This window comes from Papio anubis, chromosome 1 (assembly GCF_008728515.1).
Source record: "Papio anubis isolate 15944 chromosome 1, Panubis1.0, whole genome shotgun sequence".
Classification (NCBI taxonomy): domain Eukaryota; kingdom Metazoa; phylum Chordata; class Mammalia; order Primates; family Cercopithecidae; genus Papio; species Papio anubis.
The window spans coordinates 91,819,305-91,832,482 of record NC_044976.1 but is presented as its reverse complement, the minus strand read 5'-3'; the positions used below and the strand labels follow the sequence as shown (position 1 = coordinate 91,832,482).

At 35.9% G+C, this 13,178-nt stretch overlaps 1 protein-coding gene across 2 annotated transcripts in view; it reads left to right on the top strand.

Moving 5' to 3' along the window:
• TMED5 (transmembrane p24 trafficking protein 5) overlaps nt 1-13,178 on the top strand; it is a 28,217-nt gene that overhangs the window by 1,259 nt on the left and 13,780 nt on the right. The gene's annotated exons all lie outside the window — the stretch shown is intronic.

The window sequence follows — 13,178 nt, the reverse complement described above, 5'->3', positions numbered from 1 at the left end:
ATAACCTTTCCTTTCTTTTCATTGAGCATTGTAAGCATTTCCCTCGTGTCATTTTTTTTTGGGGGGGGGGGGTTTGAGACGGAGTCTCGCTCTGTTGCTCAGGCTAGAGTTGGAGTGCAGTGGCGCAATTTCGGCTCACTGCTGCAACCTCTACCTCCCGGGTTCAAGCGATTCCCCTGCCTCAGCCTCCCGAATGGCTGAGATTACTGACGTGCGTCACCACGCCCAGCTAATTTTTGTATTTTTAGTAGAGACAGCGTTTCACCATGTTGGCCAGGCTGGTCTCGAACTCTCGACCTCAGGAGATCCTCCCGCCTCGGCCTCCCAAAGTGCTGGGATTACAGGCGTGAGCCACCATGCCCAGCATGTTTTCTTTTTAGTATCTGCATAATATTCTTGCTGGGAATTACCTTATTTTATGTAGTCATGCTAGTAGGGGGTAATTTCTTAGAAGAAATCTTGTTCGTTCCACACAGCAAATTTCGATGTTTTCAGGTAGCAGTACAGGGAAAAAAAAAAAAAACCAGCATTGATGTGTTTCATTTTTCAGTGTTTTAGAAGTCAATTATCATCAAATGTTAATTTTTTAACTTGATGTAGAGAATTGTTTTTAAATACCAGGTACTGTCACATACAGAGCAAAATTAAAAGTTGTAGAATTTTTTATACGATGAAACTTAAGGATTAAGTTGTATATAGGTACACAAGATAAGCACAGAGAAGAAAATATCTAAAATCACATAGTGAGCAAAACTGAGGCTAAAACTCAGTGTTTCTTGATTTCCAGTAAAGTTCAAAAGTTCAGCATTTACTGAACAGTTAATACGTGCCAGGAATTGTGCATGGAGGGGGCGGGAGACTAGGGGAAGCGGGGTTGTGGCGGTTGTAGGTAAAAGAGAAAGAAAGAATCCCTCTTCTCAAAGAGCTTAATAAGGGTTACTGGCTCATAAACAGGTAATTTCAATAAAGGATGGCTAAGTACCAGTAGAGGAGGATCACTTCTAAGGGTTTCAGAAGAGGATTCCTGGAGAAAATAAAATTTAATCCAGAAAGATGCTTAATTGAGACGAAAATGCAAGGAACAAGGGACATTTCAGAAAAAGGAACAAAAAGACCCATAGTTCTTAAAATACATAGTGTAAGTGGGGATGGTTAGTGTGTAGTGGACACTACAAGTACTGCGTTTGTATTAGACTTTAAGACATATAAAGTCTAGGGTGGGAGTAGCAGAAAAGGACATCAGAGAGGTCAGAAGGCTGGGGTCTTGAAGCCTCAATCATAGCCTTGTTTGCCATGCTGTGTAGGTTTTCCTTAATTTTGTGCAAGTCCATTTAAGATTTAAAGAGATCACTGGATGCAGTGTGGAAAATGGATTTAAGGAGAGCAAAATTGGAGTCAAGGAAACCAACTAGAGGGCTAGTGAAATAGTCTAGATAAGAAAACAATTTGTATTAATTTAAAAACTTCAGTATTTACACACATTAGGGAAGATATCTATTTTAACTACTGTCCTCTTACAGTTAAGAGCACCAGCTCAACCTTAGCCTGGGTTCAAATCTTGAGTGTGCCTACTTAAAACTTATGTGATCTTCTCACTTGTAAAATAGAGATAATAATTGTAACCACATCATAGAGCCGATTTGAAAAACATGAGTTAATAAATGCTCATATTCAATGTAAAGTGGTCTATTAACATATGCTAATAGATCATCCCTGACACATAGTAAATAGTCAGTGAATGTTAGTTTTACATTTATACCTCTATAGTTACGTAGCTGGCTTGGTTTAGCTTTATTCTTTACATCTTTAGTGACTCTTAAAGGTACTGTTCTTTTTTTTTTTTTTTTTTTTGAGACAGAGTCTCCCTCTGCCACCCAGGCTGGAGTGCAGTGGCGCGACCTAGGTCCACTGCAACCTTCATCTCCTGAGTTCAAGTGATTCTCCCGCCTCAGCTTCCCGAGTAGCTGGATTACAGGCATGTGCCACCACACCCAGCTAATTTTTGTATTTTTAGTAGAGGCGGGGTTTCACCATCTTGGCCAGACTGGTCTCAAACTCCTGATCTCAAGTGATCCGCCAGCCTCAGCCTCCAAAGTTCTGGGATTGTAGGTCTGAGCCACCACGTCCGGCTGGGACTATTCCTTTAAAACATTTTCCCTAAACAATTTGTTTTGATTGAGGAAAGAGGTAAAATCACTTAATATATGTAATCCTAGACAGTGTTGGTGAGATGTGTAGGGTAAAGATCATCTTCCACCCTATGTTTGCATTTCCCAACTTGTTTAATTTCCTAGTAACTACATCCTACTAATTTTTGTCTTGAAGTTAGTTTTTAAAATATTATGGAACAGACAATCCAACTTTGTCCTTGGTTACTGTGACATATTGAAAATTTTACTAATTTCTTTTTAGGTTTTAGGAGAATACTTTTTGGATAATTGACTAGCCCCACATTATATTGATAGAGGTTCTTGAAAACTTTAATGCCAATTCATGTATCTTATGAATAAAATAGAGCATCCATTTAGAAATTTAAGTCATTCTTGAGTGCTTGATATGTGTCAACACTATCCGAGGTGCTAGGGATACAACGGTGAGTGAAAATATCGGCTAGGTGCAGTGGCTCACACCTGTAATCCCAACACTTTGGGAGGCCAAGGTGGGAGGATCACTCAAGCACAGGAGTTTCAGACCAGCCTGGACAACATAGCAAGACTCCATCTCTACCAAAAATAAAGTAAGCCAGGCATGGCAGCACACACTTGTGGTTCCAGCTACTTGGGAGGCTGAGGTGGGAGGATCACTTGAGCCCAGGAGGTTGAGGCTATGGTGAGCTGTGATCATGCCACTGCACTCCAGCCTTGGTGACAAGAGCAAGACCCTGCCTCAAAAATATATATATATGATATATGTATGGTATTTTATATATATATATATATATATATTTGTGTGTGTGTGTATAGTCCATGCTGTCATACAATCAAGTATGGGGACAGACATTAATCAAATTATTACACAAATACATGTCAAAGTATTTAATAGGGGGAATGAAGGTAAGTTCATAAGACTGAGTGGGCTCAGTAGGAGGACTTCATTTTATCTGGAAATTGAGAGACATCCAGAAGTAGAGTTAATTTCTATAGAATTATCAGGCTTTCACTAGGCATAAGGGAATGAGTGGGACAAGACAATGGGTAAAAAAGAAAAACAACGTGCCAAGATACTAAGGAAAAAGAGAGAAAGATACCTTTGAGGTCCTGAAAGACAGGATACAGAGAGAGAACAGTGGTATAAGTCTACTCTAGAGAAGTCAGTAGCAACAGCAATCAGATCATGCTGGGCTTTTAGGTCCTTGTTAAGGATATGGGTCTTTTTGCAGAGACCAGTAAGAAGCCACTGAAGAGTTATAAGCAGGTTAACTTGATTCGTGTTTTTTAAAAGATCATTTTGGCCGCAAGGTATTGAGCCTCTCTGTACTAGTTTCTATATACTTATAAAAGAACAATAGTCACCTGCTCCCCACTACATATTATTATGAATAAACATGCTAATACATGTAAAAGGAATGGTATCGAGCACCTAATAAGCACTCAAAAAATGTTAGCTAGAAAATAAACCCTGAGCCTAGAACAATACCTTTTTAAGGGCATAATAGGCAGTAAAAAGTATCTTTGAATGAGTGAACCAGACGTTTACCAAATATGTAAAACTATCTGGGTGGGTTTTTGGGAGAATATAGCTGTATCAATTTTTAAAAATTTTTATTAGTCTTTTCATTTTTGTATAGAGCTAAATTTCAATATTTTCTAGTAAACTGGCCATTTCATCTAATTTTTAAAATTTACTTGCATAATATATCTGATGCCATTTGGAATACCTCCTATTTCCATTTTATCTGCAGGTATACATGTCTAATATTATATGTATATATATGTATATATAAAATATATGTAAATATAAATATGTATATAAAAAAACAAAAACTCAAAAGCCATATATATATAGGCACAAGGGAGTAAGTGGAACAAGACAATGGATAAAAAAGAAAAACACATGCCAAGATACTAAGGAAAAAGAGAGAAAGATACCTTTGAGGTTCATTTATATATATATGTGTATATATATAAATGACTTTTAAGTATTATGTATATCAGTATATATATAAATAGGTGGGTTTTGGGGAGAATAATATATTTAGTAATTTGATATATATATTTGAGTTTTATATATATATACACACACACATATTTATTTATTTATATATATATACACACACACACACACACACACACTTTTTTTTTTTTTTAAAGAGATAGGGTCTCCAGCAATCCCATTACTGGGTATATACCCAGAGGAATATAAATCATTCTACCATAAAGACACATGCATGCGAATGTTCAGTGCAGCACTGTTCACAATAGCAAAGACATGGAATCAACTGAAAGTCCAGCAATGACAGTTTGGATAAAGAAAATGTGGTACATATACACCATAGAATACTACACAGCCATAAAAAAGAATGAGATCATGTCTTTTGTGGGAATATGGGTGGAGCTGGAGGCTATTATCCTTAGCAAACTAGCGCAGAAACAGAAAACTAAATACCACGTGTTCTCACAAGTGAGAGCTAAATGATAAGAACTTATGAACACAAAGACGGAAACATGAGACACTGGGGTTTACTTGAGGAGGGAGGGTGGAAGGACAGAGAGGCGCAGAAAAGATAGCTATTGGGTACTGGGCTTTATGTCTGGGTGATGAAATACTAGGTTGGTGCAAAAATAATTGTGGTTTTTAACACGTTTACCTAGGTAACCTTCACATGTACCCCCAAGCCTAAAATAAAAGTTAAAAAAAAAAAAGAGAGAGAGAGATATGGGGGTCTCACTATGTTGCCTAGGCTGAATTTGAACTCGAGCTCAAGTGATACTCCCACTTCAGCCAGCCTCCTGAGTAGCTGGGACTACAGGCACGTGCCACCACACCTGCCTCCTTTATGAATTTTTTTACTTCCAATTTTTTACTTCCAATTATAAAAGTAATATACAACCTCCTTAGAGTAAGTCAAACAATACAAAGATGTAAAAGCAGAAAAAGCCGGGTGCGGTGGCTCACACCTGTAATCCCAGCACTTTGGGAAGCAAAGGTGGGTGGATCACGAGGTCAGGAGCTGGTCTCCAACCTCCAATATGGTGAAACCCTGTCTCTAAAAAAGAAAAAAAACAAATTAGCTGGGCGCAGTGGTGTGCGCCTGTAGTCCCAGCTACTCGGGAGGCTGAGGCAGGAGAATCACTTGAACCCGGAAAGCAGAGGTTGCAGTAAGCCGAGATTGCGCCATTGCACTCCAGCCTGGGTGAAAGAGTGAGACTCCGTCTCAAAAAAAAAAAAAACAAAAAACTAACTCTATTGAATGCCTGTTGTCATTCTCCTAGATGTGAACTCTTCCACACCTTTTCCCATACTCATAAAATCATACAGGGTTTGATGGGGTGAAACATATATGATTATTTTAATTAAAATGTCATGATCCTTAAAGTCCTTACAAAGTTTTTATCAACAGGTAAATAACCCGAATCAGAGGAAGTCTGTTGGTTCATATAACTGGAAGTCTGAATAGGACAGATTTCAGGCTTAATTTGTTTTCCTCTGGTTCTCATGGCTCTGCTCTCTAGACTTTTCTTAAAGAATTGAATTACTTTTTCTTCACTGACAGATATTTTTCCTAAATACATCAAAACTAGTATTTTATTGTCTTCTGACTTCGATTATAGCTGTTGAAGCTTCCTGTCAGTTTGTTATATATTTGTAGTTCATCTCTATTTTCTCTTGTTGCTTTTTAAATTTTCTGCTTCTGCATTTTCACTGCAGTTTAAGTGCATCATCTATGCTTCTTAATCTCTCATTTCTCTCTTTGTCTCTTCTATTTTAAGGACAATTTCTTCAGCTCTATCTTCTACTTAATTAGTTTTAAAAATTTATCAATATTATTTTTGATTGGCAAACTATAATTGTATACATTTATGGGGTATATTGTGATGTTTTGATACATATGTACAATATGTAATGATTAAATCAGGCTAATTAATATTGCCTTGCCTATAATTTTTTATGATGAGCTATTTGAAATTTAGTCTCAGTTATTTTGAAATATACATTATTATTGAATATAGTCACCTTCCTGTGCAATAGACCTCAAAACCTATTTCTTCTGTATATCTGGAACTTTGTACTCTGTGATCAACAACTCCCTCCCTATTCCCTCTCTCCTCAAGCCCCCCGCCCCCAGCTTCTGGTAACCATTGTTCTACTCTCCACTTCTAGGAATTCAACTGTATTAGATTCCACATATGAGATAATGCAGTATTTGTCTTTCTGTCACTGACTTATTTCACTTAGTATAATGTCCTCCAGTATTCCATTGTGTATCTATACCACATTTTCTTTATTCATTTGTTAATGAACACTTAGATTGTTTCTATGTCTTGACTATTGTGAATAATGCTTCAGTGAATACAGGAGTGCATATATCTCTTTTACATACTGATTTCAGTTCTTTTGGATGTATACCAGAGGTGAGATTCTAGATGATATGGTAGTTGTATTTGTGGTTTTTTGAGGAACCACCATATTGTTTTCCATAGGGCTGTACTAATTTACATTCCCACCAACAATGTACTAATTTGTTTTTTCTTTTTTTGAGATGAGGTCTTGCTGTGTCACCCAGCTGGTCTTAAACTCCTGGGCTCAGGATCCTCCCATCTCAGCCTCCTGAGTAGCTGAGATTACTGGCACGTGCTCACCATGTCTGGCAATAATATACTAATTTACATTCCTTTTCTCCACATCCTTTTCAACACTGTTATCATTCATCTTTTTTACAAAACCCATTCTAACAAGTGTAAAGTAACATCTCATTGTGGTTCATTAATCTTTTTAAGTTATAATCTGTTGACTCTTTTATTGAGTTTATAATTTCAATGACTAGATGTTCTATTTCTCCCTTTTCCCCAGATTACCATAATTAATCCTGACTTTATTCCATTTCCATTTGCAGAAAGTCTGAAATATTTTCCATTAACATTTCATAGAGATATTTCTTTTTTATCTCTGCCTGGTTTTGTTCTTTTCTTATGGTTTTCTTTTGTAGTTTTTTTAAATTAATAGGCTTTCTTTAGAAGAGTTTTAGATGTATAGACTAATTGACAATTGAGCACACATATACCCCCACATTCCCATACAGTTTTCTCTGTTATTAACAACTCACATTAGTGTTGTACATTTGTTAAAATTGAGGGCCATTTTGTTAACATTAACTAAAGTTAAGTCCATAGTTGCATTAAGATTTGCTCTTTCTATTGTACAGTTCTATGCATTCTGAAAAATGCATAATGTTATGTATTCACCATTAGTATATTGTGTAGTATCATACAGAATAGTTCCATGGCACTAAAACTCCCCTGTACCCCACCTACGCAAACCCCCTTTCCCAAACACTGAACTCCTGGCAGCCATTGATCTTTTTTACTTATTTCTGTGCTCTCTGTTCTGTTCTCTATTTGTCAGTTCTTTCATCAGTACCATGCTATCTTGATTACTGTAACTGTATACTAAGACTTGAAGTTGGGTAATATCAGTCTTCTGACTTTGTTCTTTAATATTGTCTGGGCTATTCTGGATCTTTTTTCTTTCCAAATAAATTTTAGAATCAGTTTGTCAATATCCACAAAATAGCTTGCTGGGACTCTGATTGGGATTGCATTGAGTCTGTAGATCAAGTTGGGAAGAATTAGCATCTCAACAATATTGAGTCTTCCTGTCCATTGACATGGTATATCTCTTTATTTAGCTCTTCTTTGATTTCTCTTATCAGTGTTTTGTGGTTTGCCTTCTATAGATCTTGTACATATTTTGGTAGATTTGTACCTAATTCTTTTTTTCTTTTTTTTCTTTTAGTGCTAATGTAAATGGTATTGTATTTTTTATTCCCAACTCCAGTTGCTTGTTGCTGGTGTATAGGAAAGCAGCTACTATTGTATGTTAATATTGTTTACTGAGACTTGGCTATAATCACTTATTAGCTCCAGGAGGGGTTTTTTTGGCAGTTCTTTAGGATTTCTACATGGACTATCATGTCATCTGTGAACAAGGACAGTTTTATTTCTTCTTTTCCAATAGGTATGTCTTTCCCTTTCTTGTATTACATTAGCTTGAACTTCCTGTATGGTGTTGAGTAGGAGTAATGAGGGAGTAGCATCTTTGTCTTATTTCTGATTTCAGTGAGAAAGCTTCTAGTTTCTCACCATTAAGTGTGGTCTTAGCTGTAGGATTTTTGTAAATGTTCTTCCTTAAGTTGAGGAAGTTCCGCTGTATTCCTAGTTTGCTAAGATTTTTTTTAATATTAAATATCATAGATTGAGATTGGATTTTATCAAATGTTTTCCATACGTATGCCATTGCTGTGATCATCTGAGTTTTCTTCCTTAGTCTGTTGATGTGATGAATTACATGAAATAATTCTTGAATGTTGAATCAGGCTTATATACTTGAACAAATCCATCTGGTCATGGTTGAAATTCTTTGTTTACACTGTTGAATTAGCTTTGCTAATATTTTGTTGAAGATTTTTGCCTGGCCATTATTATCCTTTTAATGTCCATAGATAATTAATGATGACCCAGCTTTCATTTCTGATATTAGTGTTCTGTGTCTTTTCTCTTTTTTTCTTGGTTTGCCTGACTAGAGGTTTATTAGTTTTATTGATCTTTTTAAAGAACCATCTTTTTGCTTCATTGATTTTTTTTTTTCTGGGTTGATTTCTTGTTATCAATTTTCTTGATTTCTGCTCTAATGTTTTTCTTCTGGTTGTTTTAGGTTTATATTACTGTTCTTTCTCTAGCTTCCTAAGGTGGATGTCTAGATTATTGATTTTAGATCTTTCTTCTTTTCTAATAAGTTCATCCAATGTTACAAATTTCCCTCTAGGCATTGATTTCTCTGTATCCCACAAATTTTTGTTAGGTTGTATTTTCATTTCATTGAAGTTTAAAAAAAAATTATCTTGAGACTTCTTTGTCCCATGAGTTCTTTATAAATGTGTGATTTAATCTCCAAATAGTTGGGAATTTTACAGCTATTTTTGTGTTACTGATTTCTACCTTAATTCTACTGTGGTCTGACAGCACAAGTCAAAGTGTGTTTTATGGCCCAGAATGTGGTCTGTGTTGGTGAATGTTACATATGAGCTTGAGAAGAATGTTATTCTTCCGTCATTGGATTGATTAGTTCTCAAGATTCAATTAGACACAGTTGATTGATGGTGCTGTTCTGTTCAACTATATCCTTACTGATTTTTTGCCTCCTAGATCTGTCAATTACCGATAGAGGGATGTGGCAGTCTCCAACTATAGTAGTGATCTTCTATTTCTTCTTGTGGCTCTTTCAGTTTTAGCCTCACATATTTTGATACCTTGTTGTTATGTGTATACACATAAGGATTGTTATGTCTTCATGGAAAGTTGACCCATTCATTATAGGTAATGCCCCCCCTTTTTTTTTTGAGACGGAGTCTTGCTCTGTCGCACAGGCTGGAGTGCAGTGGTGCCATCTCGGCTCACTGCAACCTCCACCTCCCAGATTCAAGTGATTCTCCTGCCTCAGCCTCCCAAGTAGCTGGGACTACAGGCACGTGCTGCAACGCCCAGGTAATTTTTTTTGTATTTTTAGCAGAGACGGGGTTTCACCATGTTAGCCAGGATGGTCTTGATCCCCTGACCTCGTGATCTGCCCGCCTCAGCCTCCCAAAGTGCTGGGATTACAGGCGTGAGCCACCATGCCCGGCCAGTAATGCCCCCTTTATCCCTGAAGATTTTCCTTATTCTGAAGTTGTCTTTCTCTGACATTAATATAGCTACTCCAGATTTCTTTTGATTAGTGTTAACATGGTATATCTTTCTCCATCCATTTACTTTAAATCTATCTGTGTCTTTATATTTCAAGTTGGTTTCTTATGGACAGGCTATGGTTAATCTTGTATTTTCATCCACTCTGGCAGTTCTTTTAATTGGCATATTTAGACCATTCACAATATACTTATTGATATTGTTGGGTTAATATTGCCATGTTTATAACTCCTTTCTATTCATTGTACTTGTTCTTTTTTTTTACATCTTCCCTCCCTTTTCTGCCTTCTTGGTTTTTACTGAACATTTTATATAATTCTACTTTCTCTCTTCTCAACATATCAATTATATTTCTTTTTTAAAATGTTTGTGGTTGAAATGAAATTTATCCCTGGGATGCAAGGATGGTTCAGCATTCTCAAATCAATCAGTAGAATGATATGATACATCATATCAACAGAATGAAGGACAAAAACCATATTATTTCAATTGATGCTGAAAAAATATTTGATAAAATTCAACATCTCTTCATAATAAAAACCCTCAAAAAACTGGGTATAGAAGAAACATACCTCGACATAACAAAACCCTTAGACAACAGACCTACAGCTAGTATCTTCTGAATGGGGAAAAGCCTTTCCTCTGAGATCTGGAACACAACAAAGATGCCCATTTTTACCACTGTTATTGAACATAGTACTGGAAGTCCTAGCTAGAGCAATCAGATAAGAGAAACAAATAAAGGGCATCCAATTTGGAAAACAAGTCAAATTATCCTTCTTTGCAAATGATACATCTTATATTTGGAAAAATCTAAAGACTCCTTAAAAAAGCTATTAGAACTGATAAATATAGTGAAGTTGCAAGATATAAAATCAACATACAAAAGTCAATAGCATTTCTATATGCCAACAGCAATCTGAAAAGGACATTTAAAAAGTAATCCCATTTACAGTAGCCACAAGTAAAATTAAATACCTAAGAATTAACTGAAAAAATGAAAGATCTCTACAATGAAAACTATAAAACATTGATGAAAGAAATTGAAAAGGACACCAAAAATGGAAAGATATTCCATGTTTATGTATTGGAAAAATCAATATTGTTAAAATGTCCATACTACCCAAAGCAATCTACAGATTCTATGCAAGAATACCTTTGGCATTCTTCCCAGAAATAGAAAAAACAATTTAAAAATGTATATGGAACCACAAAAGACCCAGAATAACCCCAAAATATCCTAAGCAAAACAAAACAAAACTGGAGGAATCACATGACCTAACTTCAAATTATACTACAAAGATATAGTAACCAAAATGGCATGGTGCTTGCATAAAAACAGACACACAGACCAATGTAACAGAATAGAGAACCTAGAAACAAACCTATACACTTACAGTGAACTCATTTTTGACAGAGGTGCCAAGAACATACACTGAGGAAAAGACAGTCTCTTCAATAAATGGTCCTGGGAAAACTGGATATCCATATGCAGGAGAATCAAACTAGCCCTCTATCTCTCACCACATACAAAAATCAAATTAAAATGGATTAAAGACTTAAATCTAAGACCTCAAACTATGAAACTACTACCAGAAAACATCAGAACTCTCCAGGACATTGGTCTGGGCAAAGATTTCTTGAGTAATACCTCACAAGCACAGGCAATAGAAGCAAAAATGGACCAATGAGATCACATCAAGCTAAAAAGCTTCTGCTCAGCAAAGGAAACAGTTAACAATGGGAAGAGCCAACCCAAGAATGGGAGAAAATATTTCCAAACTACCCATCTGACACGGGATAAATAACGAGAATATATAAGGAGCTTAAATAACTATACAGGAAAAAATAATCTAATTTTAAAATGGGCAAAAGATTTGAATAGACATTTCTCAAAAGAAGACATACAAATAGCAAACAGGCATACGAAAAGGTGCTCAACATCATTGATCATCAGAGAAATACAAATCAAAGCGATAATGAGATCATCTCACCCCAGTTAAAAGGGGTTATATCCAAAAGACAGGTAATAACAAATGCAAGAATGTGGAGAAGAGGGAACCCTTATACACTATTGGTGGGAATGTAGATTAGTATAACCACTATGGAGCACAGTTTGGAGGTTCCTCAAAAAACTAAAAATACAGCTACCATATAGGCCAGCAATCCCAATGCTGGGCGTATACCCAAAAGAAAGAAAATCAGTATATCAAAGAGATACCTGCACTTCCATGTTTGTTGAAGCACTGTTCACAATAGCCAAAATGTGGAAGCAACCTAAAGTGTCCATCAACAGATGAATGGATAAAGCAAATGGGGTGCTTGTACACAATGGAGTACTATTCAGCCTTAAAGAAGAATGAGATCTTGTCATTTGCTGCAACATGGATGGAACTGGAGGTCATTATGCTAAGTGAAATAAGCCAGGCACAGAAAGACAAATATCACATGTTCTCACTTATTTGTGGGAGCTAAAAATGAAAGCAATTGAACTTACGGAGATAGAGAGTAGAAGGATGGTTACCAAAGGCTGGGAAGAGTAGTGGGAGGCTGGGGGGTGGAGGGGGAGGTGGAGATGGTTATTGGGTACAAAAAGAACAAAAATGAGTAAGACCTACTATTTGATAGCACAACAGGTGACTATAGTCAATAATAACTTGTTCTTTTTAAAATATTTTTGCTTTGTAAGGCACTTTTGTTGTAGCATAAATGTACATTTTAAAATAACTAAGAGTATAATTGGATTATTTGTAACACAAAGGATAAATGCTTGAGGGGATGGATACCCAATTTTACATGATATGGTTAATATGCATTGCTTGCCTATATCAAAACATCTCATGTACCCCATAAATATGTACACCTACTATTTACCCACACAAATTAAAATTTTAAAAAAATTTGCCCTAGATTTACAATATACATTTACAACTAATGTAAGTCCACTTTCATGGATAGTACAGGTACATTATAACTGAGTTTTCCCAGTTCCTCTCTGCCATCCTTTATAGTTGTCATTCATTTCACTTATCCACATGTTGTAATCACTGAATACATTGTTGCTATTATTACTTTGAACAATAATCTATTTATTAGATTAAGAAAGATGAAAGATTTTATTTTTTCTTCATTTATTCCTTTCCTGATGCTCTCCTTTCTTATGTAGAACCATTAGTTATCTATTGATAAAAAACTAATCAACCACAAAATTTACTGGCTTAAAACATTTACTAGCTTTAGTTTCTGCCGGTCAGGAAAATCTGGTCACTGCTTAACTGG